The sequence below is a fragment of the Mustela lutreola genome, chromosome 15 (genome assembly GCF_030435805.1).
Source record: "Mustela lutreola isolate mMusLut2 chromosome 15, mMusLut2.pri, whole genome shotgun sequence".
Lineage (NCBI taxonomy): Eukaryota > Metazoa > Chordata > Mammalia > Carnivora > Mustelidae > Mustela > Mustela lutreola.
This window is the reverse complement of record NC_081304.1, coordinates 2,708,068-2,735,231: the sequence shown is the minus strand read 5'-3', so window position 1 is coordinate 2,735,231 and position 27,164 is coordinate 2,708,068. Positions and strand designations below refer to the sequence as shown.

General features: G+C 60.8%; 1 protein-coding gene across 6 annotated transcripts in view; it reads right to left on the bottom strand.

Moving 5' to 3' along the window:
* Positions 1 to 27,164, bottom strand: part of RBFOX3 (RNA binding fox-1 homolog 3) — a 392,450-nt gene that overhangs the window by 303,511 nt on the left and 61,775 nt on the right. Inside the window, exon 2 of one of the 6 annotated variants that reach the window (XM_059147636.1) lies at positions 22,644 to 22,701. The exons of 2 other annotated variants lie outside the window; for them this stretch is intronic. The gene's annotated coding sequence lies outside the window, so the exon portion shown is untranslated. Of the gene's footprint in view, positions 1 to 4,779; positions 4,799 to 17,927; positions 18,195 to 21,032; positions 21,154 to 22,643; positions 22,702 to 27,164 lie in introns of those variants that run through there. 3 more of the 6 variants (XM_059147635.1, XM_059147634.1, XM_059147637.1) reach the window with 3 other exon arrangements.

The following is a 27,164-nucleotide window of genomic DNA, read 5'->3' as shown; positions in this document are numbered from 1 at the left end:
GGGGGGGCGGTCCCCACAGTTAATCCCCGCACTTGCTTCCCTGGGCCTTAGCACGGCCCCCGGCCCAGGAGAGGGTCTAACCGTCTCCCCCACACACCCCATCCCCTTTCTTCTGCCCTCGGCGATACCCTTGCGGGCCAGGGACCCCAGCTCACAGACATCCTCCTGGGCAGGGCCAGGGAGAGGAAGTCACCCCAGGAACAAGGTGGGGGTCGAGGACAGGCACTTCCTAGGTGGCTTTCCCTGCTGGCACAGGGAGGCCCCATGAAGCTGCCCAGACAGTGGGGCTTGGGGGTGGGCAAGAGGGGGGCGGGGCACCAATCTGGGGAGGGGCTGGGCTCCGGGGCAGCCTGGGCTGGGCAGATAGCACAGCGGCCACAATCAGGAGCTCGCTCCCACTTATCTCCCGGCCGCCAGGTGTCTGTGCATGAGAAACACGGCGTTTGGTAATAGGATTTTGATGCTGAACAGCCGAAGTTTTCTCGGAGACTGGCTTTGCGTCATAAATGTAGGGAACCGCGACCTTAATAGGATTCTAACTTTTAGGCAGCAGACAGAAATGGGGAGGGTGGGACAGAGACTCCAGGATGCTCCCCAAGAACACGGGGCCTGGGGGACCACGGGGCTGGGGGGGGGGGGCTGCTTGTCGGGCCCGGGTCCTGACAGCCAGGGGGCCTGGTGGAGACTCATTCTTGGGCTCCGCATCGCAGGAACAGGCCTGTGATGTCTCAGAACTGGCCCTCAGACCCCCATCTAGCTGCACGCTCAGGTCCAGGGGGTTGCCCACAGCCCGACTGTGCTGCCGGGCAGGTATTTAAAGAGAGCGTGCGCAGGGAGGAGCAGCAGGGGCCGAGGGGGAGAGCGCTGAGCAGACTCCATGGCCAGCGGGGAGCCCAACATGGGGCTCGATCCCACAACCCTGAGATCACAACCTGAGTTAAAACCAAAGTCAGATGCTTGACTGCCTGAGCCCCCCAGGGCACACCTGCCCCCGGGCAGGTTTTTTAAATGTTCCCTTCCATGGGCTGCCCTGTTCTCCCCAGGCGCGCCACACACGGCTCCAGCCCGAGCACAGGAGAATAACTTGCATCAGTAACGTGTTTAAAAATACATTCCGCCAGCTGCTGTAACAGCATTTGCACTGCACAGTCATCCTGAGAGAATTCCCCAGAGGGCCCGGCTCTGGGAGAATTCTAGCCAGCGGGAGGAGTCCGTCCTGGAGCTGGTGTGAGCACCGGTCCTCGGCTGCCCCCACCTGCCCTGAGCACAGGAGTCAAACTAGAAGACAATGCAACAGAAACAGTGCCCAGAAGGACTTTCTGGGCAGGACGTGGCCTTGAACCCCTGCCCAGGGCAGGGTGTCACATGTCCCTTTTCTTGGCAATCTGGAGCCCAGGGATGCCCACCTCTGAGCTTCCCACACGTGGTCTCGGAGGTTGGACAGCACTGTCACGGCATGCTGACCGAAACCCTGTGAAGGCCACTGAGCTACACACCTCAGCTGCATGGGCTCCTGGGCTCCTGAGCTCCTGAACCCAGAGGGTGTGGGCTAAGAAATGAGGCCAGTCTGTCCCACTCGGGCCTGGGCACTCTTGAGGACAATGCCTACCACCTAGGACAGGACAGCTTTCTGGGTGACCTGAGTGTCCTGTGTGGAGGCAAGGGAGTGAGCTAACGATGCTGCCAGCCCTTTCTCTGCCTTGGAGCCCCTCTCCTGGCTGTTAGCTCAACGGAGCTGGGTTCCCATGGGCCTGCACTGGTCCAGGCCACCACCACAGTCCCAGGAAGGCTGGAGCTTCAGCCTCTGTCCAGCTGCCTGCACCCCCATCATCTGGCTCGGGACTTTAGCACCCCTGCCACATCAAGGAACCTTCTGGAGATGGGAGAATGTCCCTATCTCAGTGTAGGTGATGGTCACTCAGGTGTACACAGTTGTCAAAAAACGCCTTCAACTGTACTAAGACCCATACGTTTCACAATCTGTAACTGACTCCCCATTTTTCAACTGAAAAAAAGAAATAACGTTTTAGACTGACAATACACCTTGAGTCAAAGCCACTCTCAGTCCCTAAGGTTCTGACAGGCTACAGAGCCTTTCCGTTGGCCAGAGTCAGAGACAGAAGCCCGATCAATACGTCTGGGAAGAAGCAATAATCAGGGCAGTGGCAGCGCATGTGTCCCACGCGCAGACTGAGTCACCTGCCCCAGGGGGCTGCCACCAGCAGCGGCAGGAAGGCAAGAGCCATCGGCGTGTCACCCAAAGCCTCAGTCCCAACCTTCGCTTGTCAACTCTCCTGCAATAAGAAGAGAAAGAGAGGAAACGTGATGATACAGGAACGCGACCTCATCCAGGACCCTGTGCTGGCCCCCCTGCATCCTGGAGCAGGGACTAGAATCTACTTCTGGCCCCTTCCGGTTAGCATCAGGTCGGAAGGAACACGCTGCACACGGAGTCGGTGGTCTTGAACAGGACAGGTGGGGCACACCCAGAGCTCTTCCCCATCCCCTCTGGGGCACCACGGCTACCACATCAGTCACCAAGCAAACACCCAGAGTCTGCCCTAGACTGTCCCAGATCCAAGGAGGCTGCTTCAGAACTGACCCTCCCAGCAGGGTCCAGGTCCTGGTCTCGGACGGGCCTCCCCGGAGGAGCAGAGGGTGAAGCCCGTGTGCAGGAGGGCTCAGGAGACCCGCGGCGGGGACAGCTGTTGATGCTGAGCAAGAGATGGGCACAGAGGGCGAGAAGAAGATGGGGAAGCAGGGGCTGTCACCACCCGCTGGATCTCTCCTAATTCGCTTCCTTGGTAAGAGGCTCTTCTGCCCACCTCCTGCCCTGTGTTCTGAAAGTGAAACACAGACCAAGGGCTGGCAGAGAGGAGGCCTTTCTATGCAAGCCAAGGCCGACTCGTACCCTGCTGTGGCCTCCAGTCTATCCTCTCTGAGTGACCCTGGCCATGAAATCTGCCTTCCCAGGACCTGATTTTCCTTCTGAGGTCCTCTGGCACTCTTCCTACCTAGCATATGAGTTTGGGCTCATGTAGAGCTCCATGATGAAAGGGAGACCTCCCCAGGAGCAGCATGGTGTGCTGAAACTAGGAGTACACGTCAGCAATGGTCACTGGGGACAGACTTTATTCATCTACCCATCCACTTGTCCAACTGCCACCTCTCCGTCTGTCTGTTCCTCCAGTGTCCACTGATCCATCCATCCATCCATCCGTCCACTGATCCACCTACCCATACCCCATTCAACCATCCAGCCATCTACCCACCTACCTGGCCACTCATCCACCCGCCATAACTCAACCATCCACTCAACCACCCGTCCATCCATCCATCCATCATCCACAAAGTAAACTCAGCGAGGGCAAAAGAAGGCCCAGTACAGGAGCAGGGACTGAAGGACAGCATTACAAAGACTGAAAGGTCTTTGAGTCTGGGCTTGGAGGTCAGATAAACCTGGAGGGAAACCCCGGCTGCCCTGTCACTATACTGGCGCAAGTTCCTTAAGCTCTCCCAACCTCAGTCTGCCCACCTATGAAGTGGGGAACAACTTTCTTGTGGGGTCACTGTAAAAAACAACACATAAGATCACATACACAGGACGCTTGGCCGCGTGACTGCTCTACGGTCAGCACTGAGCAGACGAAGGCCGCCACTATCTCCACCCTTGTCGTCAGGTTCACAGTCCTCCTCACCGACCGCGGTGGCACGCGGCAATGAGACGCGAGTCCCTGTGCCACGTGACTGCAGGTTTCCTATCGAAGAGGCCAAGTCTCTTTTCCACCCCATATCAATGTGGGCTCAGTCATGTGACTTATTTGATCAAAGAATGAGGCTCAAGAAACAGGCAGCCGTTTATACACTTAGGCCAGAAGAAGGCATCCATGTTCCCACTCATTCTCTTATGCCTCTGCCATTGCCACGGTTGGGCTCCTGGTCCCAGGATGGGGTGAAAGGCACATGAAGCAGGGCTGCCCCACTCCACCCAGCCAGGAGCACAGCCATGGAGTCCATCAGCTGGCCCCCAACGGACCCACGGGCTTGGGAAAAATAAAAAGAAGTGACTGGTGTTGTAAGCGTCTGATTCTGGAGCGGTCTGCCACGCAACAGCCGCTGCCACGCAACAGCCACTGACTGATGCACCTCTTCCCCCTCAGTTACCCCAGCCCCTTCTCCTGCCTCTGTACCAAGAAGCATCACATGACCTCTAGCCATGTTTCCCCTACAAGTCAGGAAAGGGGAGGCTTCGGCAGGCAGACCCCGGGGAAGCCTCACTTCCCCGCCCACAGCCCCTGCTTCCTCCCTGGAAACGGGAAGTGACATCACAGCTCGTGGTGCAAGAGGAGGATGTCCGTCATCCCACGGAGGGAAGTGCAGCAAGGCTGTGTGGGGCCGCCTGTCTGTCGGTCCCTGTCTGTCCATCCACTTCTAAAATCAAGGTCATGTGGTTCTCGGGGCTCCAGGGCACCAGCTCTCAGTTGACGGGAAGGATGAGGGTTTGTCCTGGAAAACGTCGCTGAGTGGAGATCAGGACCGGCAGAGGGTGCCACGGTTCTCGGCCGCCCGCGCATTAGGAACTCCACACACACGCCCGCCATAAACCGCTAACCCCGCGGGCCTGCTGCCAAGGGGCTCAAAGGTGGATCTGCCACGGTTACGACAACAAAAACTAAAACTGGGTCAAACCTGAAAGGTATTATCTTCCTCCAAGCTGCTAAATGCACCAGAGTAATGAGGTTAGTGAAGCAGTATCCACTGGCCCACAGACAGATTTACCAGTTCTGCGGCGGGCTCGGCCGCTGCCATGCCTCCCCGCTGCGGGGGAAGGTGCCGGCCTTCTCGTGTGCTGACTCTAGAAGCCTCCGGCCACAGGCACCAGGCATCTGAAGGCTCGGGGCGGTTCTTCCTGCCTGCGGAACCCTCACAGCTGCCAAAGAAGAGAGATGTCCATCAGCTCCTGCAGACCAGAGCCCCCGGGAAAAGGCTACTCTTGTTCCTGTCCCCTGCCACGCCGCGGGCTTCCGGTGATCGAGGACAGGCAGGAGTCCGGACCAGTGGGAGCTGAGGGGCTGCGGACCACCCCCAGCGCAGCCCCTCCCTCAGTGGCTTCCCGGCATTTAACTGTGGCAGACACAATACCTATACCTTGAATTTGCATAACATGCCCTTCTCCTTATACATTATTGATTAGCATTCCGTGGGCACGCACACACCCCGCCTGGAACCCATCCTTCAAAGCCTCTCTGTCAACAGGCCTCAGACTGGCCCCATCGTCTAGGTCATCCAGGATTTATAAACTGACCTGCCCCTCCCTTGCAGGTGTGCTTAGAAACCCGTCTGCCTCATCTCAAGGGAGCGGGTGAGGGAGACCGGGTGAGGGAAAGATACTTAAGACAAGAATGTCTTCTCCGACAACCGATTTTATTTTCTACTGCCTGGGATGATTACAACAGTGGGTGGGTTGTTTTGGCAAAGTGGTGGATGGTGCCAGCATCACCCGGCCAGGGTGAAGTGGGCAGAGCCCAAGGAAGGTCAGAGAATCAGAATCTGGCCCCCCATGTGCAGGCCACGGGGCCTCTAGCTATGTCCCAGGGAGCCTGGATGATGAGCCTCCAGTGTCCTCCAGCCGCAAAACGGGGCCAATAAGCCTGTCCATGGGAGGCGGGAGAAGAGCACAAGATCAGCCCCACGAAGGGGCTCCACAAACATCACACTGTGTAGTAACACGTGCTGCCAGCTCCGGGCAGATCTGGAGGACGAGGCACTCAGTGAGGTCAGCAGACTCCAAGGACAGACACTGTGCGATTCCACGCACGCGAGGCACCTAGAGGACTCAAACGCTCACGGACAGAAAGGAGGACCATGGACGCCTTGGCGGTGGGTGGGGCAGGCAGGTGGTGTTTCTGGGTGACAGAGCTTGGCTCGGGGAAGACGAAGGTGTTCCGGAGGTAGAGGGCGACGGCTGCACCACCATGTCAAACACTGGGCGCCACGAAACGGTGCACCGAAACCCAGTTAAGGGAGTAAGTGTTCGGTTGTGTGGACCTTACCCTGATCATGTGTGAACGCACAGAAGTGCAAGGTGCTGTTATAATGATTCACCTGCGACCCCAATAAGAAAGTCCTCTCTTAGGTCCATTTTATCTCTTGCTTCCCCCCGCCCGAAGTCATCACCTCTTTGGGCACTGACGCAGGGGTTGGGGTTCCTCTGCGACCCAAGGAGCTCAGATCTTGCCCCTGAGTTGGGAAAAAATGGGATTCTATTCCTGCCCCCACCAAGACGGGCTCATGCCTGAAAAGCATGGATTTCTGCTCCGACGCGCAGAACGCAGGCTGAGAGAGGAGGTCAGTCTCCCCGACTCCCCGTCCACAGGGTCCAGGCAGGCCTTCGAGAGAGGAGACCTGCCACCGTCGCCCTGGCCCACCTCGCCCGGCACTGCGAAGAGACTCCTTTGAAAGTCCCTCCCAAGAAAGAGCCAACAGACCGGTTCCCCTTTACCTGCGATCTGGCCCCGGCCCGTGGGAGCGTCTGCCAAACCCGGAACGGTGTGGCCCAGTGGAAACAGCGTGTGAGCCTCACATGAAATGTTACATTTCCTTATCGCCGCATTTTTTTAAAAAAAAATGTAAAATGAGCAAGCGGGAGTGATGTTTACGATTCCTAAATTTGACACAATATATCCGAACATGATCATTTCAATACATAACCCATACAAATGTGATCGACGAGAGATCGCACGGCGCCTCTCCGTGCAAACCCTCCGCATGTCCAGCCCCGGCAGCCTGGCGCGGCTGTGGCAGCCACTTCAGAAGGCGCCACTCCGAGTTTCCTCCTCGTCCTGCAGCCCCCTGACCAAGGAGATGCAGGACCCACTGTGTCTGCGGGGATCCACCAGGAAAACCAGGGGCAAGGGAGCAGGGACGCCTGGCCCTGGGAGCCAACCAGCAGGAAGGCTGTCCTCTGCCTGCTCCCACAAACTCCTTCCCAGCCAGCCACCAGAATGGGGGACCTTGGAAGGAAGGTGCTCACCTTGTGGGATGCAGCAGGGGTACAGGGCTCAGTGGGGGGCTCCTGGGGCAGGACAGGGACACAAAAGCCTTCATCCAGAGGTGGGAGCCAGCAGGCCCCTTTGCTCTCCTGACCCTGGCTTCCGTGGAAGGACAGGTGTGTGGTTGGCCGGGCCCCTCACCCAGAGCTCCTAGGACTGGGGCCTGCAGGAGGCCCCCCCAGCCCTGGACCTCACCTGCAGCCACCCCATCAGGAGCTACCTGCACGGGTGACTGCTCGGTCACTTAAGCTTTTACAGTATGACCCGGCCCCATTCCCAACACGCAAAGAGGGAAACCAGAGAAAGCCATCCCTAATGGACTCATTTATTGTCGGGGAGGATTCCCGCATGAGCGAGGCACGCTGTGCTAGGACACGGCATGAGCGGCCACCATGCGTGAACTCAGACCGCGTGGCTCAGCACGAGGGGGGCCAGGAGCCTGAGGACAGCTTCATGGGGCCGCACGCGTGCCCACCAGAGGGTCCCGGGAGAGTCCACCGCCTGCCTCCGCCAGTGCTCCGGGGCTCATGGCCACCATCCTCCCAGCCCTGCCCCTGCCATCACCCGGCCTCCGGGTCTGTCTGCATCTCGTCCTCCGCTGCCCCTCTCGGAAGGACACTCGTGACTGCGTCTCAGCCCCGCCGCATAGCGAGGGTGCTCTCCCCGCCTCCGGATCCTCCCCTCAGCCACACGGGCACCGTGTGTTCCTGCCATGGCAGCCATGCTCCCAGGCTCTGGGATTAGGGCCTGGCCATCTCGGGGGCCCTGCCACTCAACCAGCCACAGATGGACTCCCGCAACAGACGTCGGCATGCACACACAGTGCGGACGGTGAGATCTGACTCCACGTGCTGCAGGAGAAACATTCGTTCCCTAGTGATGAGGCTGGCCATGTGCCTCCAGAGAGAGTTTTTGGGGAGATGCCAACAGAACGGGCCAAGCCCCAGCAAGGTGAAGCCGCTGCAACCCAGGCTTCGAAGACCAGACAGAGAGGTTCCTTTCTATATGGCAAGAGCCATCCCAAAGGTGTCCTGGAGGGGCAGGCGGGGGCCGGGGGGCACTTGGGCACGGTCACCGTCACTGCAGCTGCGGGCATGCAGAAGGCACTGTCCACGCCCCACATGTCCCCCTGCCCTCACTGTCTCCGTGCACCCTGGCCTGACCCTGGCCGCCGTGTCTCGGGCCTCCTGAGAGGCGGAGCTCCCTGCCCCCACTCCCATCCCCACCACGCTCATGGCACACGCGGAGACGTTCTAACGCTCCCCGACTGCGCGCGACGGTAACCGGGAGAAAGCATGCGTTTGAGAAGAAAGAAACGGAGACAAGGATAGAGGCAGTGGACGCTAAGTCCCTGCAGGCCCTCCGTGGCCAAAGGCGTGACCCCAAGCGTCCGAGGGGGAACTGGAGGGGGCGGTGGGAGGAGCCGCATGAGCAGGGGGAGGACCCAAGGCGCCAGCTGCCGGCCTGGCCGGACTGCAGGATGCGTCTGAAGAGCTGGGGAAGGCGCAGGACTCCCCGTGGCCACTTGGCTCCCCGTGGCCACTCAATCATGAATCACGGCAACGGGCTAGGAGCCGCTGCGTGGCCATCTGTCGTGGAGAGCTGGGAAGCAGGTGCCCGCTGAGCAGGAAGCCGGCTTGGGTGACCTCCACATCCTGACCCATCCTTGGGTTCCAAGTGTTGCCAAACTTCCCGAACTGCGGGCCAGTCAGCCTCATGTCCCAACAGCACCCACAGAACGTCGCAGCCAGCGACCTAAGATCTGAGCCCCAGATGGGGCTGGAGGCCTCGAGCTGGACCCTGGCCCTCACCCCGTCCTATCTGTCACAGGTCAGGCAGCTGGGGGCAGGGATGGGGGTCCTGTTTGCCAGCTTGGTGAATCTTGGCAGAATGAGAGCACTTCACCTCCCCTGAAGCATGGGGTCATGGAGGAGAAACGGACCAGGAGGGGAGGGTAGAGAAGCACGATGACCATTCCCCAAGACGACCATTCCCGACGCTGTCCAGCTAGGAGGCTGACCCTTTCCCGAGGGCCTGGGAGGTACAGGGTGTGAAGTCTCCAGATTTTCCACCAGCCACGTCCTCACAGGAGGCCTGCAGTGAAGGCTGAGCCCAACGGGCATTCTGGGCTGTCCCACTGGCTGGCAAGCAGTTGCCTAAGAAACTAGGGAAGTCACCTCACCCTCCCTGGGTGGCTGCTGTCTGCCGGATACTGGGGTGGCGGGGACCAGACCCTGAGCTCCTGGCTGGCAGGAGGAGGGGGCCACAGCAGAGCCCAGGCTCCAATATCCAAAATCCAATATCCAAGCCCACAGAGCCAGGGGGAGATGAGTGACCAGGGAGCAGCCCGTGGCCTCCGGAGGTGACCTCTCTGACCTGCCTGTTTCTGTCCCTTCTTGTTTAGAGCCGGACATCGCAGCTTCCACGACCTCATTATTTCAGATCAGCCAGCACCGCCAGATCCACCACTACTCTCTACCCCTCACAGATCCCCTTTCTCGAGGCGCTGCCCCCAAGAACACAAGCAGGGAGGGGGACCGGCCCCGGACCTTCCCAGCCACCCCCCTTGTCAGAGCCTGACACACGTGCACACTGCCTGCCATGCCTGGAGGTTCGGGTAGGAAGCGGCAGCTGCCCCGGGCTCATCTCGGGGTCCCTCCCTACAACACAGGCCCGAGTGGCCTGGGTTCCATACTCCTGATACTGGTGGACCTTGACTTTTGGCCATTCTTTGGGGCCCCCACGATGGGGCTATGGCAGACCTGGCGCATCAGGCCCCACAAGATGGTGGGAGAGTTGCCATTAGCCTGTCCTCAGCCTACAGGAGGGGTGGGAGGGGGAGAGTCCTGCTAGTCAGCCCTCAGTGTACAGTCCACCACCCCCCACCCCGTCAAGATGCATTCAGGGTGAAAGGGGCCCTGGGTGGGCTGATCAACAGGCTGGGACAGATGGGGACACCCCCACTGTATCAGTGACACTGGCTTGTCACATCTGTCCATGATGTTCCCACCTTCGGGCTAAAGCTGGGGGCTCCGGGGGGTCCTGAGCTGCCAAGCATTGCCCCAAACCCCCTCTGCCTTCCCTTTGGTCCTTTGGGATGGGAGTGGTTGATGCTGCCCTTGGTTGGGAGTTTGGGGAGGCTCTACCTCTGGTTGGGAGGGATCTGGTTGTGTCTGGTTGGGGGGGGCTGGTTCTGTCTCTGGCTGGGAGGGGGAGGGCTCTGTGTCTGTTCGGGAGGGACTGGTCTGTCCCTGGTTGGGTGGGGTCTCTGTCTCTGGTTGGGAGGGGGCTGGTTCTGTCTCTGCTTGGGAGGGTGGTGGCTCTGGCCCTCGGCCCTCGGCCCTCCAGCGGCCCCTCTTTGGTATTCTCCTCAGCTCCCTCTTTCCCTCTGTTCCCGCTCCTCTCTGCAGTAACCCCGCAGCAGGGCTCCGCAGGCCTCCCGGCACCACTCTGGCTCTGCCAAAGCTGACCAGGGTTTTAATGACGGCGCTGGGGTGGAGGCGGGCACCCCTGCCCTGGCCCGGCCAGTCCCCCAGAAGGCCTACTGCGGCAGGGCCACCGCAGTGGGCGGGGTCGCACAGTGAGAGGCGTAGTGGCTTTTAGCAATTCCCATCCTGACAATGGCACACTGGAGTCCTTAACTTTCCCTGGGCACCCCAGATTTCAACCTTCAGCAGCGGCCTCTGGCCACTTCTCAGCCCCAGGGTCCCTGAGACACCTGGGGTGCCCCGAAATCCACCTTTGCCTGGGCTTACCCAGGCCAACCTACCCAGAACCCCAGGAAGCAGGCAGTGACTTTAAGAGCACCTGGCTGGGTCTCCAGTGACACCCAACCTGCACGCCACAGATCTCAGAGGTCACCTCTGGGGAGAGGGGCAAAGGGTCCTGCAAAAGCTGGACACAGAACAAGGACGAAGACGCCAACATGGTGGTGTAGGGGAGATCAGGGCCAGACCCCTCTGGTTGTTGCACGGGCGGCCCACACAGGACACAGCACCTGCGGAGGTCAGCTGGGGACAGGGACGAGGCAGGCCTTTCTCGCCCCTCCTGCTACTCCCCTGCCTGTCCACAGGCCCGTGACCCTGAAGGGCCACGTGCAGATGATGAGGATGTTTCTGTCACTGCAACCCTGGCTCCCTGCCCCAACAAGCTTCTAGCTTCCCTCACAGTAAGGGGTGCCCTAGGCAAGGCGGCATCTCACCAACAGGCCTGGTGGGGCTCATCCAAACCACAGGGGTGGCAGGAGCCCGGGCGTGGGCCCTGTCACCCGGCTCATCCCTCCAGGCCCTGCATGACCACTCGAGCAAGAATCCAAGGTTACAGCCAAGGGGGTGGGCGGCTCCAGGCAGTGTGGAGAGGGTCCCAGGCAGAAGCAGGCGCCTGGTCCCAGAAGGACTTCCACCAGCCCAGGGACCCCCAGCTAGCCTCTCCGTCCCTCTCTGAGCCTGTTGTTCCCACTGTCGAGATGAGCACTGCACTAGGGAATCAGCAAAATCTTTCCCATCCTACCATGGGGCATGAAAGCCTGAGCACAGGAGGCATGGCCAGACGTCCACCAGGCACATACTCCTTTTATAGCGGGAGGAAAACAAAGCTGATGGCAGATGCCCATGGAGGGAGCGTCCATAAAATTACCTGCAGTCCCCAGGTGGTGGCTGCAGCGGACTTGCACAGCTCGGGACAGCCAGAAGTCGGCCCTGCCACCAGCCAGCCCAGTCCCCAGTGGTACATGGAACAGAACAGTCTGGTGTGGACAGAGGTACACAGGAAAGTCACCAAGCCTGTCCCATGGGCAGAAGGACAGCGGCTGTCCCATAGGCAGCCAGGAGGTCCTCCCCACCGGCTCCTGGAGGGCTCAGCTCCGAACCCGGGAGCCCCAGCCTGCCGAGCCCTGGCCCTCACTGCAGACTGTGGCCCACCCTGGTCTGGCGTGCATGCAGCACACGTGGCAGGGGTAAGACACGTGGCCCCGGCCGGCAGCCCGCCCCCCCGCCCTCCATGCTCATTTCTATGCACCATCAGCCCCGCCAAATCCCACGACCTTGGCATTTGGGGGCCACAGGAGAAGGACACCGTGTGCGCACAGCCCCTCCATCAAAGCATCAATTAGCATTCCCCGTGCGAAGTGGGGCTGTAATTACAGCAAGTGATTAGCAGGCCGGTAGCCTGTCTCTGAGGAGCAGATTAACAGGGAGGCTGGGTGTGCCGGCGCTCACCTCGAACCACCAGTGCGTCTTAAACAGGGCCCGGTGCCCCGGTAGCCAGTGATTAATGGAAGGGACCACAGTGGGTACATTTCCCTGGCATTTGTCACCGAGCTTCTTCCTCTTGGCAGTTCCTGGGCTGGCCAGGCGCAGGGGAGGGGAGGGGGGCCAGGACCTCAGGCAGAGCACCTGCGAGCCCCAGGGGAGGAGCAGGCTTCCCTCTACCTCCCTCAGGCCGGAGCGGGCCCCTGGGCAGCGGCTCCTCGAGGAGAGGGAGAGGCAGAGGCCGGCAAGTCTAGATGGGGCGCGTGTGTGAGGAGCCACAGCTCAGCCCCTTCGCCAAAGCACGTGGAATCGGTGGCAGCCTCTCACCTCCCCCACCCCGGGAAACACTTGCACCCCTGCTAATCGGCAAAGGTTCCCGCGGGGACTGTCGCCATCCAAGCAAGGAGGTCCAACAGAGACCTTGCTCAGGCGGCAGAGGGAGCGGAGGAGCCTGGAGCTGGGGTGTGTCCTTCCCTGAGCATGCACGGGGCGGGGGAGTCTGCAGGCACACAGGTGCTCCCCCGCCCACCGACAGCATGGCAAGTGACCGCGTGGAGAGCTGACACAGTGGGACGTGCTACCGTTCACGTATCAAGCTACCCTGTGTTGGGAGCCGGGACGCAAGGACAATTTGGGGGCGACATCTTGCTGCAGAGGCTCCTGGCCTTGCCCAGGAAGACAGACATAGAGTGGGAAGCGCGCCAGGGCTCTGGGGGCGAGGCCCGCCCTGGGAGGCCCCTGGGAGACCCCAGGTCTGCCCACGTGGGATGGGGGGGGAGGGAAGACGTGACCCCAGCTGGGGAGCATGTGCCACGGCTGCGGGCATCACTGCCACGTCCAGGGAGCAGCACCTGGACACATGTGACCATTGGACACGGCTGCCACGGCATGCCCTTGCCGTCACAGTGAGACCACACCAGCAGGGGAGTCCTGGGACTGGGGCCTCTGGTTCACAGCCCACCGGCCCACCGGCCCACCAGCCGTGTGACCACAGGCAGGCCACATGAGCCGCACAGTGTTCCTCCGCTTTAGTGTCCTCTGCTGTCCACGGGAAGGAGAGGCTCTCCCACCTCACAGAAGGCACACAACGCACGTGCCCACCACCTGGCAGACCTTCACGGGGCCAGCGTCCACTGCCCTTCCTGCAGGGGGGCTTTCTTGTGTCTTTCAGGGTGCCTGCTCCCATGGTCCCCTGGGGCTAGTCTACCGTGCCTGCCCATCTTCCTCCCCCATCTTCCTCCGGTACCAACTCCCCACTGCTTCTTTCCTACCCAAACGGCCCTCCAATCCTTACGGCACTGTGACTGGTCCACGGGTGGGCCTGGGACCTCAGCCAGACCAATCAGGGTCCTCCCTGAGAGTGGTGGGGAGGGGCCTCCACTCCCTGCACATGCTTCCTCCACCTCCAACTTGAACCAGGCCGAGGAAGCCCTCAGAGGCTGTCTGGTCTGCTCACCACGCTGAGGCCCCACATCCAGGAGCCTGGAGGCCAGCTCAGCCCAGCCTTCCCAAGGGCACAAGCCACCAAGGCGGGGACATCAAGACTTGCACCCAGGAGACCCCAGACCAGCCCGCACACAGCACACTCAGCAACCACTCGCCCTCCCGCCTCACACTGGCCCCCTAGGTAGGTTCTAGAACTGCCCTGCTTCAGAGACCGGGAAGCCATCACCCAGCTGCACACACACTGCAGGGGCTCCTTCCAGAAACCCAGGTTTCACAGAGGCACCCATTCCGGGACCAAAGCCGAGGTCTCCTGCCCTGGACCAGCCATGAGCCCAGAGTCCCGTGTGCCCACAGCCAAGAACATTTCCTGGGACAACAGAGTGAGCGAACTCTGGCCAGCCAGCGTTCCCTGGACACGGCCAACACTCAACACAACAAATGAAGAAAGATGAACTATTTCCCTTGCCAGGAATACTGCCATCCTCGCAGGGTTTAAGAGACAAAGGGAGGAGGGAGAGGCACTGGATGGAGGAAAGGCCTGACAGCTACACTACCCCTTCCCCAGCCCCCACCTTCCCTTGCACCCCGGAAGCCCCCCTCCTGGGCACAGAGGCACACAGCTCGCCCTCTCCCTGTGTATCTCTGTCCTGCCTCCCCACGTGCAGCCTGTGAGGTCTCTCCTTGAGCTGTCTCCCTGGGCACACACAGTGGGGACGACAGGGAAGAGCGAAATGGCCATGCCCGGGGGACAGTCCCCTGCAGCGGGCCTTTGAGAGGAATCATTCGTGAGGGAGGGGATGGTCATCCTCGTTAGGAACTGAGGGGAGGCCTCTCCGTGCAGCTAAGCCTGCCTCCCATCCATGGCCTCCCCTCTCCGCCCCCCTGTGCCTAATGCCCCTGTAAGTGCAGGGCCTGCAGACCCAGACCTAACACCAAAGCCTGCCTGGCTTCCTCCATACTCCGTGGTAATGCCACCGAGTCCCAGGCAGCAGGACCCATGCCCTCCCTTTGTCTCTGGTCTAGAGCATTTCTGAAGCTTCTCCTCTGGGTCCATCCCTGGAGGCACGAATGAGACACGTTTCTGTTCCTCATAAGCTTGTACCTTGGTCTAGGACAATAGACATTGAAACACAGAGGCAGTGACCTATTATCAGAGTGATCAGTCCCTTTCCGGGCCCTGCTATTGCCACCAGACCCCACGGAGAGCCCCGGAGCAGGGATGGACACCCACCATGCCTCCAACGGCACCCCAGCTCCGGCCGGATGCCCCGGGATCTGGGTGAGTGGAGTGTCGCCGAGCAGCATCCGGGGCTACACAAAGGTTTCCAGGCACAGCGGGTTTCCTGATTCTACCCAGGCGGTGCTGGATGAGAGAAACACAACAGGCTCTTGGATCCAGAAGACATGGCTCAGGGCACTGACCCTTCCAGAGGGATGCTGACTAGATCCCCCATCTCCACTGACCTCAGTTCCCTGTACACGGAGACACTATCCTGTCTTTGTGGGTCCACTGTGAGGACGAAAGAACGAAACCCGCTCGGAAGAGCGGCATCGTGAGTGCTCACGCCCAGGAAGTGAGGTCACTGGCTCAGAGCTCCAGGGGCAGCCACGGCTCTGGGCGAGCCCGGAAGTTGGAGGCCATCCACAGAGAGGCTCAGGAGACGTGGGTGGAAGGCTTGGACTCCCTACACAGAGCCACGGACCCCAGATCCCTCCAAATGCACTCTCAGGAAACACCCTGGAACAACCAGCATCCCCCAGGGTCCACCCGCGTCCATGGCAGGACAAACCGAACATGGGGCCCGCACTGACAGCGGAGCACCAGTCCGCCCTCAACAGCAGAGTGCTAGCTCCTGCGGCGGTGTGGGTGCGCATGGAGGCCGGGACGCCTGGCGGGACGAGCCAGCCACGCAAGGACAAACACGGTCCACCACGTGTACAACGTTCCCCAGAGTCGTCCACGTCACGGACAGGAAGTAGAGTGGGGGCGTCAGGCACCAGGGGAGGGCCAGTGGGGGCCTGCTTAACGGGGACAGAGTCTCCGTCTGGGAAGACGAATGAGTTCTGGAAACAGATGGTGGCGGTGGCCACACAACAGTGCGAATGTGCATCCCGCCCCGACGCAGACCGCCGGAACCGCCTAGAGCGGTCGATGTCAGGTCCCGTGCATCTGCCACAACAATGGCATTAGAGATGGGAACAGTGGGCGCAGGACGCCCTGGCGGACGGTGGCAGCCACTCCCAGCGAGTGCCAGCGGCTACACAAGCCTCAGAACCACCTTCCAGAGAGGGCAGGCTGCCGCACTGCCGGCTACACCCCCGCGGCTCCGAGGAGGGAGCGCGGACAAGAGCGTCTGCGTTAGTGCACTGGGGGCCCTGGCGGGTTCCTCAGCATAACGGTGACATCGGGAAACTTCCCCTCCTAACGGTACAATGGTCCAGCCTTCCTGCCCACCGGCCACTTGAGGAGCTGTTTGTGCTGTTCCGGACTCAACGCCATGGTCGCTGCAGATGCCTGGCCGTCCTGGAAGCAGCCGGCCCGAGGTCTGGCCGCGCATTGATCCCCGGAGTGGACGGCAGGCCGCCGGGAAACCCAAGGAGCCTCCAATAATTCCAAGGAGATAAGGCTATCAGGTGTAATTAAACAGGGTCCACGGGCGGCCCCTCGGCTGCGGCCTCCTTTTCCCCAAGACTGCGAAATAAATCACCCTGTGAAGTCAGCGGAGGTTGAGCTATGGAAACAATTAAACAGAAATTAAATCTAATTCATTTACACTCCAAGCACAAAGTGGATCATGTAGGCTTTTTCTCTCTCTCCTCTTCTTGCCTTGGTGTTAGAGAGGACTATTATGGGAAATTAATCACAAGGCAAAGCAATGAAAGTGATCTATCACTCGTTAAAGGCACCAACGGACTATATAAAACCTCTTACAGCAGCTGGAGAATTTAGAGGTGAGGCTGTTGGTGAGACGGGGGAGGCCGGGGAGAGAGGGGGCGCCGGCCTGAAGCCCCCCGGCTGGCCAGGCCAAGGCCCCCCTTCCTGTGGACAGAGGCCTGTCTGTACAGTTCACACCCGGGCCGGGAAATGCAGCGGAAGGGTCCCTGGAGTGCGGGAGGGCTCGGGACTGGCGGTGTGTGGGTGAGCTGGCTCGGTTTTCACCTTTTCTCCCGACAGTGGAAGGGCAGGGCTCAGAGGACAAGCCCTGGAAGGATGACCTTCCCTCCCTGAATGAAGTTAGAACAAGGCAGGCCTCAGTCTCCCCACGGCAGGAGCTGTGGGTGACATGGCCTGCCCCCCCCCCCCCCACAAGCCGTGCCGAGGATCCAGTGAGGAAAGGACAGAGCAGAGCAGCCGCGCGGCTGGCACCAGGCCCGGTGAGTCACGCTCCTGGTTCCCTGCTTTCAAGAGAAACAATCTGGAAAATCATTTTCCCATCGTCGTAGGGTAGAGACAGCACAAATGGAATGAAGAGAGACCCGGGGCGGCCGGGGCAAAGGACAGACGCACGGGGAGGAGGGAGCCGGCCTCGGGAGCGGCGTCTCCGGGTGCTGGGCCGGGACGAGCCAGAGAAGCCCACCAGACCCCCACAAAAAGATTTTCCTAACCAAGCAGCTTGGAGGTCGGGGGGAAGGCTGAGCTTTGAACTCGGCATGAAACAGGAAGGAGCGGGGCCACTTCTACTCCACTGCCTTCCTGAAGGGCAGAGAGCCCCCTGGGCAGATGCGGCTGTCCCTGGGAGCCCAGGCACCCCACTGCCGCCCCAGGGCTCGCTCACGGCACGGACGCCTCCCGCCACGCTTGCAGGCAGGTGCCAGGGGACAGGCGGCCGGAAGGGGAAAGCAAAGCAGGAGAGGCGAGCCAGGTGACGGGCAAGAAAAGGCGCGCCCAGCAGTCTCCAGAAACTACGCGTTACTCCATCGCAGCCCTGACTTCACGGCCCAGCCAGCCCAGAGCTGGGCCCAGGGAACCCGGCCCCTCACAGAACGGAAGGGACAGGGAGGGGCCTGTGCTCCGGGGCTCAGCCCCGTCTCCTGCATCAGCCACTGTCCCTACACACACCTTCCCGACTCTGTGCTCAGGAGACAGGGGCGGCCGTCTCTCCCCTGTACTGGCCTCCCCTTTACCTCTCCTGTCTGTGTGGTCAGAATCACACTGGAGCGTGTGCAGGACAGCACGAACCTTGTCCGAGAAATAAAAGTCTGGTCGTGGCTCCTGGGAGGTCCTGTCCGGGGGTGGGCCTGTCCACAGAGCATCTTCATTGACCTGGGGGCCGTGGGCTGCATGGTACCTGGTCGACTCTGGAGGGGTTGCACGCTGAGGTCAGCCACCGTGTGCTCAGGGCTGCCTGAGACCCAGGAAAGACGGGCGCCAAGGCTCAGGGGCGCGCCGTGATCAGCAACACACTGTGCACGTTCTGCTGTCGTTCTGAACAACTGAGCTCCGTCCACGCAGCTCCCCGGGGAGAGGACTCCTGGCCCTGGTCTCTCTGGCCCTGGCCCCGGCCCCACATACCTCCTCCCTCTGCTGATTTCCGCCTGTGTCCTTCCTCTGTAATGGACTGTCCTCCCGGGAGCATAGGGCTTGGCTGAGCTCTGAGTCCTTCTAGCGAATGAGGGAGCCAGCGGGTGGTCTAGGGGGTCCCTGAATGGCAGGGGGGCCCAGGGCATATCGGAAGACCCTCCCATGGGGGCCTGGGGGGCTTGGGTGGTGAAGCATCTTCCTTCAGCTCAGATCATGACCCCGAGGTCCTGGGCATAAGCCCCGTGTCGGCCCCCTGCTCTGCTTCTCCCTCTCCCTCTGACCCCCGCTCATGCTCTCTCAGGCAAACATATAAAATTATTTTTTAAAAAGACGACGACTCCCCCATGCAGTTGAGGGAAATGAGGCAACAGTCAGGGAGCGATCCCAGAACGTGCAGCCCAGGCCGAGGGACGCAGGCTTGGGTGGTGTCCCCACCCTGGTCAGCGCCTGCCCCTCCCAGGCTTCCTCCTCACTTCTGCCCCCGGGGAGGGGCTCACCGGCGGTGCGTCCAAAGCAGGACAGGCAGGCTCTGCCCTGTGCAGGCCGAGTGAGCGCGGAGACCGCGGCTGGTTCCTACCATCCAGAGACAGGGGGAGGGGGAGTAGAGCCGCTGCCAAGGGCTTCTGTCTCCCGGACAGCAGTGGGGTGAAAAGGAGCGTGTTGGGCTGAGATAGGGAGCAGCCTCAGGCCAGAGCAAAGAAACTACCCCACACACACACCCCAAGTCCCTGGCAGGAACCAGGAACACAAACTCAAACTGTCTGCGCTGACCTCAGCGCCCCAGAAGCCGGCCAGCAGCCAGCCTCCTCCAGGCTGTCTGATGACGGCCAGAGCCTCCGTGCTCACACGGGCAAGGTCTCCGGACCCACAGAGAGGGCGGCGCTCGAGTCACACTCCGCTTGTCCCTTCACAGCAGGTCCGGCCAGGGGCCCACTGCTCACTCCAACTCTTCTACACCCACGGGTGCAGGCACACACCCTCACACATGTACGTCTGCTCACGCAATATACCAACACCGTGTCTGCACACACACGCACACACACGCATCCAGACACACATGCAGGCATGTGTGCACAGGTGCACACACAGATATACACACTTGCTCAGGGCCTTCCCGTGCCCTGTGGACAGCAGGGAGCCCGGGGCCAGGGTCGGCCGAAGGAACAGCACAGCCCCCGGAGTAGCCGGCTGTCCGGGGTGGAGGTCAAAGGGACAATTCCCCAAACGGCGGACAAGCAAGTCAGCTCAGCCCTCCGGCCTAGAACCCACGGTTCCCAGAGCCGGACCGCGCCTGGAGACCCCCAGCCCCCTCCCTTAGCAAACGGGAAAGCCACCAGAAGCCATGAGGCTGGGCCAGGGCCCCGCAGCCGGGAAACCACCAACTAGACCAGGCATCGCCACCCACACTCTCCCCCAGGGACAGGCAGTGTGGAGGCTCCTGGCGGGCGGCCGGCGTCCTGCTCCTTGCCCCTTCCTCTACGGGCAGACCTGCCCTACGCCCCTTGGCTCCTCGGCTCCGGGCGTGCCGACCGCAGCAGCCACTCCGAGCAGAGGGGTCCCAGGCCTGCCGGCCTGCGTTCACGATTGCTGGGAACCCGTTTCCCGTGACGTGGCAGCAGTGTGGTATGGTTCCGAGACACAAACCCATGTAAGCAGATAATCAGCGTATGCGTCCTTCCCGGCGACGGCACCGTTCCCGCAACTGCCTAACCGCTGTCCCACGCGGGGGCCCGAGGCCGTCTCAGGACGTGCGTGCTGCCTGCAGACACAAGCTCCCTCAGACGGGGCATTTTTAGCAACTCCCGTGCTCCGTTATTCCCTGAAGCGCGATGGCAGGGTGCCTGGGCACCCCCATTTTATAATTCATCACACACCAGCAGAACCCACCAGACAAAGAACACCTTGAGCAGTGGGTGCTTTTACACAGCCCTACCGGGACTCTAGGTCTGTGGTTCCTCCATTTACTCCTCCACTCATATAAATAAGTGAATGATTTCCGGTCATTAAAAATCCAGTATAGTTTAACCTTTAATTGCACAGCCAAACAAATGCCCTTTACGGTGAAGTCGACGTCTGGGCGTTCGCGGGACGGGACCGCACCAGGAACAGGGCCGAAGCCCTCCCGCTTTTCTCCCCACTGCCGAAGCCCTGACCTCAGCCATGGGGGTGAGGGAGGGGTCGGCCCAGGACACAGGGGAGGCCGGCCCCAGAAACAGAATGTGGACGTGGGAAAGACTCCTAACACGTGTGTGTGCCCCTGACGCGGGCAAGTGTCTCAGGCCCTACGCTCTTTCCACACTCCCAACACCCGTCTGGAAACTGTCCTGACCTCAGAGGCGCCAAGCAGCCTGGCCCTGCAACTGAGAGCGGAAAGGGTCCTCCTGGCCACGAGTTCCTGACTCTGTGAGCCGACATCAGGGCGAGAAGCCCTGTGGGGCCACCTGCTATGAACTGAATGTGTGTGCCCCCCCAGGAATGTGTGTGTCCTGCCGCTGGGGCCTTGGGGGATGACTGGGTCCTGAGGGGGGAGCCACACGACAGGGTCAGTGCCCACAGAGGAAGAGACAGCGTCTCTCTGCCAGGGAGGACACAGCAAGAAGCCTGCGCACCAGGCAGAGGGCCGGCACCAGACACCAAATCTGCGAACACCTTGACCTTGGACCTCCCAGCATCGCGAGAAATCAGCGCTCAGTGCCTTAGCTGCCCCGTCTCCCGTACTCCTGTTGCAGCGGCCGGCACCGGCTGAGACACCCCGCAAGTTACCTTTGATCTGTCTGTCCCCCAGCTGTTCTCAGGATGCATTTCGGTCCCTTAAGAGCTCTTCTGTCATCTTGAAGTCAGGTCATCCCACCCAGACACACACCCCACCTTCCCGAGAGGTACTGGGGTTCGCCTCAGGGATGCTGGAGCCCAGCTACAGGCAAGAGAGCACCATCGGTTGGAGTTTACCCAAAGGGAGGGCCACGTTATGTAACGAGCTTCTTGAGTGACCGTCCCCTTGGTCCTGAGAACCTTGGACGAGCCCTGCTCACACAGCCAGGGCCCACCTGCTCCCAGAAGCCCCAGCAGCTCCCCAGCTCCCCTCAGTGCACCCCCGCCCCTGCCAGCATCCCCCGGCATTACTTCCTGGGCATGCGTGTTCTCTTGCATTAAACTCTGAGCTGCTTGAGGCCAAGAACTGTCTCTAACACAGTTCCGCGCCCCTGCCCCGCCCCCCAGAGTGACTGACAGAAAGCGCTCAGAGACCGTCTGAGCCAGCGATGGGGGCGGGAAGAGCAGGGAGAAGCAAGGCTGCCGGTGGCACCTCCGCTCCCTCATCCCGAGGAGACTGTGTTCCTTGAACCCCTCCCCCCGGTAAGCTAGGACGTCAGGGCCAGAGACTTCCCGCTGCACGCATCTCGCGGACAGAGATGGAACCCAGACTCGGATGTCGGAGGGGACCGAGGAGACACACCCAGGGGCCGCAGCTTCACCCCTCCGGGGCTACGGGAATGGGGGGCAGAGCGGCGTCCTATCTCTGTGTCCCCCACATCCTGCAGTAACCGATTCCCAGACATGGAAGTAACAGATCGTAACAGAAAGTGTAAGCGTTTCATCCAGCACTTCCACTGCTGGGTACAGACCCAAAATAACCGAAGTCGGATCTCGAGATGTTTAGGTACCGTGTTCATAGCAGCGTTCTTCCCGGTGGCCGAGAGGAGCAAGAGGGCTGTGTCCACTGACAGGGAAAGGAGGCCCCCACGACGGATGGTGCCGGCCCTAAACAGAGCTCTGACACCCGCTCCCGCACAGGCGGGCCTCGAGGACGTGACGCTGAGGGACGTCGGCTGGGCACAAAAGGACAAACGCTCTAGGAGGCCACTTACACGAGACCCTTAGAGTCGTCAGATTCAGAGAGGCAGGAAGTAGGATGGGGGGTGCTGGGGGCCGGGGGAGGGGTGAGGAGCTGGTGTTTAATGGGGAGCCGAGTCTCAGTTTGGGACGATGACAAGGTTCTGGGCGTGATGGTCGCACAGCGACGCAATGTGCTTGAGGCCACTGGACTGTGCACCGGCAACGGTGGACAGAGTCAGTTTTAGGTTGCGTGTATTTTGCCCCAATTTTCTCTAAGTTTAAATGTGTTCAAGCATGTCAGGAAGTGTCACCAGGGACCCCTGCTGGGGTCCAGCGTGTTCACCGGCCCTCGCCAGAGTGCACCGCCAGCCCTGTTCTCGCTGAGTCCTCACGGGGGTGGAGGGGCGAGGGAGCTCTCCGGGGTCCCTTTCATAAGGACGCTAGCCCCAATGGGAGGTGACCTCTCACCTCCCAATATCATCACCCTGGGGTTATGACCGCACCATAAGAATTGGGGGTTGGTCACACTCAGTCCCTTACATCTTAGCAAGAGGCCGTTGTTCTCATCACTCTCTCCAGAGTCCGGTGTCCCCAACAGCTGATGAGAGAGAGGTGACCAAGGAAAGCACTTACTCATTCGATCGGAAGCCACTGAGTCCCAGGCTGAGGCCCAGATGCCGGGAGCACGACCCGGAGGAGACAGCGGCCTGCCAGTGGGGCCCGGACAGCACGGACCAAACACGACTGAGGAAAGGCACGTGATCCGAGTCAGGCTGTCTGAGCCCCTGCCGCTTGCGGACTGCCCTTTGTCTGGGAAGGGGCAATGCGAGGCCAGCACCTGCGCCGCTCGGCTCCCACGGTCTCCGCAGCCCCACCTTCTGCTCCCCTCCTGGCTTCAGGGTCACCGAACAAACAGCCAGGTACACCTGAGGGGTCACAGGGCTGCACCCCTTGGGCACAGAGGCGCTGTCTTGGGAGACAAAAGCCTGGGACTTGAGTCCTGCTCTTCTGACTCCCTTGATGCTTTTCCCTTCTGGGCCTCAGTTTCCCCACCGTTAAACCGGGGAGTTGGACTGAATGATCTCCAGACCCCCATTCCGCGATCAGGGGCCTCCCACCCCTTTCCCAGGGAGGGGGACTCAGGATCCCAGTTCTGGGCTGATACAACGGTTCTGCTCTCCATCTGGATAAAAGGGACTGTGACAGGATGGACTGTGTACAGCGACGTTCGGGCAGGGTCGTCAACACGCGGCAGACAAACTGTGGGTCCCGAGCCAGTTCCCTAGAACCAGGATTTACAGCCTGTCTCGCAATGAGGCCGGCACGAATCGGATGGAGCCTCCCCGAGCCCGAGCCCGGCACCTCAGCCTCCCAGACACGACAACAAAGCACCTTCGTTCTCCCAGACACAACAACAAAGCACAGGGGACTTCCCTGGATTTCCGTGGGGTGACATCCCAGGAACGTGCAGCCACAGCCCCCTCCCCAGACATCCACTTCAGCTGGGGAAAGGCGCTGCCCAGCCCCAGCGGCATGGGGGACGCATGGGGGACGCGATCCGGAGCAAACACAGGGCAGCGGCACTTCTGGAGGTGACCACCTCTGCGGGGGGAGCCGTGTGAGGGCAGCCCGTTTGCCTGGTGCCTCAGAGCAGACAGCCCCCCACACACAGTACCCCCAGGCGCCACGTGCTCAGGGTCTACATGGACAGGGATGACCAGGATTCCCGCCCACCGCTTACCATCACACAAGCACCTGCCACGGGGCCTCAGGAGTGGTCTCCTGGTGGCTAAGCACGGAAAGGGCCTCATCCACCTCACCGGGCGCCCCTGCAAGTCAGGGTTTCTCAACCTCAGCACGATGGGCATTTGGGGATCCCAAATGGCAGGGCCTGTCCTGGGCACCGTAAGGGGGAGTATCCCTGACCTCTGCCCTCAAGGTGCCAGAGTGCCACCACCATCCTCTAAGCCACAACCACTGAAGATGTCTCCAGGCACTGCCAGACATTCCTGGGGGCGGGGGGCTAGATCACCCTCCAGTGGGTGACGCAGCCACAGAGCTGAGGGCCGGGACGTCAGGTGGCAGGAGCTATTGGGCCGCCTACCCAGGGAGCTGGACGCCAGGACCCCCACCACGCTCCACAGCCCCAGGTCATGCTGACTCAAATTCGCCAAGTTCCAGATGAGTTGACCAGAAAGGGAGTAAGACCGCTGTCCTCATCTCTAGGACTGCGACCCCAGCCTCGCCGGAGGGCCCTGACCGGTGGAGCTCAGCCGCACTCCCTCACCAACAGGACACGACCGCCCACGCCTCTGCCGTGCCTCACGTCACACGTGTCAGCTGAAAAGCTCTCGTGTCTGCCGGCAGCTTCGTGTCTAGAGGCACTTGGCTGGGCTTCTGTGGGAAGTGCATTATCATCTCAATCATTATCGATTTTCCAAGCTTGGATTTTTATAATGCGAATCTCTTTTCTTGTCTGAGTATACACCCTGAGTGTATAAATTTCAAATCAAGAGCTAAAGACTCATTTTTACTTGGACTTTTGACACAATCTCTTGAGATAACTGGTAAAACACTGGGTCTGTCCCCCACTCAGGATGGACTTTGCTGACCTGCAGCTGGAAGAGAAGCCCAAGGAGTGCTGGACTCATTAGGCCACCGCAGCTGCTGAAACATCGGCCTTCGCACCTCATGTCAATCAAGGTGGCCACGCTCGAAGGCTGGCCTCCACACAGGAACTGAGGCCACGGCTGCCTCCAGGCCAGGGCTCTGGCGTCTTGTGGCTCCCAGCATCCTTCAGTCACTGCCAGGCACAGGGCTGCACCTCCCCCCCTGCACCACAACCAACCCCTTCCCCGGAAGTGACAGGCATCACGGCCACCCACAGTCCCTCAGAATGAGCCCTGGGAGCAGGGAAGCAGGGGAGTGCAGCCCCCGGCAGTGCCTTTAGCCACAGCTCGGTGCCACGAAGGGGAGCGTGTCCCCATGGAGGTGAGCAGCCGCCTCAGTCAGGGGGGAGGGGCGGCACTCACAGGGCTGGTGATGAGGCCAGCCGTGTCCATGACACCGGACTGTGGCATGGAGCCAAGTGACTGCCTTCCCCAAGGAAGGGGACGCCAGGACAGTCAGCCGTAGTCTGTCACCTTCCCTGGGGATTAAGCCCCAGGAGTTACACGGGCACCATGGCCAGGCACGGACCGCACGATGACAGGAGAGTGGCCTAGACGCCCGCCGGGAGGCGGCCCCCAGCACCACTACGAACCTGGCTCACAAAATAAGTGTGTGGCCTGCAGAGAGTGGAGGCTGGTCGCGGCGGGGCCGCCGGCAGAGGCGGGAGGAAGGGGAGGCTGGGGCTGGTTCTGCCGCGGCTCAGCCAGGCCTGGCGGCTGCACAGAAAACAGACACCGCCCCCTTCCAGGGCTCTGCTGCCCCGCACGTATGATGCAAACGGTCACGGTCCTGGGGAAGCGAGCATGCCTTGTTCCCCGCAGAGGGCTCTGCGCACACAGGGCCTCACTCCGTGTGATGCCAGCCTAGCCCCTCCGGCCGGAGCACTGCAGCCACAGCAAGGCCTCGGGCACAGGGGGACCCACCACGGGCAGACTCACAGGTGCCCGCCCACCCCAAGATCAGGAATCCCCCTCCCCAGCCACGGCCCTGTGCATCCTGAGCCTGCCCTCTCCTCCCCTGCAGGACCGTGTCTCTTCCCAGCCCCGCGCCCGGTTCGCTCTGTGCCCGGGTCAGCCCCTCTTCTCGGGCCCCCATCTGCACCTGGGGACTCGGAGGGCGCCCACCACGTCCTTCCCGCCAGGACCAGGAAGCCAGCTTGCTGGCAACAGTGATCTTCTTTTTCTTCTCTCTTCTTTCCACGCAACTGCCCTTCTGGGAGAGAGACGAAAAGCCAGGTCTTCTGGGAACACCCATCCTGCCATCGCGGACTACAGAACCCACCAGCCCTGAGGTCCGAAGGCGAGGCGGGACACCACGGGGAGGGCGGCGGCACACCTGAGCCTGGTGGGGCTGCCAGGCCACCAGATCTGCATTTTCGTCCTCTCCTCACCCCCTGCCCCTCCCCCCAGCCCAGTCCCTCTCACATCTATTTCCGTGGTGGATCAGTGTGCCTCTGTTTCCCAACCCAGGGCTTACGTATGTGCATTTCTGTACGCCGCTGCCACCACAGAGCCTCTGAGCCATGCGAATGGCACCTTATGGCGATCTAGGACTCCTCCATCTGCTTGCATGTTCCCCACTTCCCCTTAATAACCTGTTTTAGGGGAAGCGGTACATGCAGCAGATGATACCACTTTATTTTTGCAAACCCAGTTGGTCCTGGAGTGCTGGCAGCCGCGATCATAGAGACGGTGCCTGCCTCAGGCAGCACCTCGCGCCACCAGGCCAGGGGGCTCCGGGGAGGTGGTGCAGGGCGGGGGTCCCAGCTGAGCGACACACAGAATCCTGTCCCCACTTCTGCCTGCTCAGTGTCTGCTTCAGGTTGAACTGTGTCTTCTCCCCAACTTACAAAAAAAAAAAAAAAAAAAAAGATATGATGAAGTCCTAACTCCCAGTACCTTCGAATCCAACCTTATTTAAAAACAGAGTCTTGGGGTAGCTGGGTGACTCAGTGGGTTAAAGCCTCTGCCTTCGGCTCAGGTCATGATCCCAGGGTGCTGGGATCGAGCCCCGCATCGGGCTCTCTGCTCAGCAGGGAGCCTGCTTCCTCCTCTCTCTCTGCCTGCCTCTCTGCCTGCTTGTGATTTCTATCAGATAAATAAATAAAATCTTTTAAAAAAATAAATAATAAAAACAGAGTCTTTGCAAATAAGATATAACTTTAAAGGAGGTCATGTTGGGGTAGGGTGGGCATCCGATCCACTAGGACGGTGTCCTTACAAGCAGGGAGAGGACACACAGACACACAGGGAGGAGATGGAGTGAGGCGGCCTCGAGCCCTGGGGCCCCACAGACTGCCGGCAGCCCCAAGGAGCCAGAGAGGCAAGGAGGCTTCTCCTCCTGAGGTTTCAGAAGGAGTGGGTCCTCCCGACACCTCCCCGCCATGGGCTC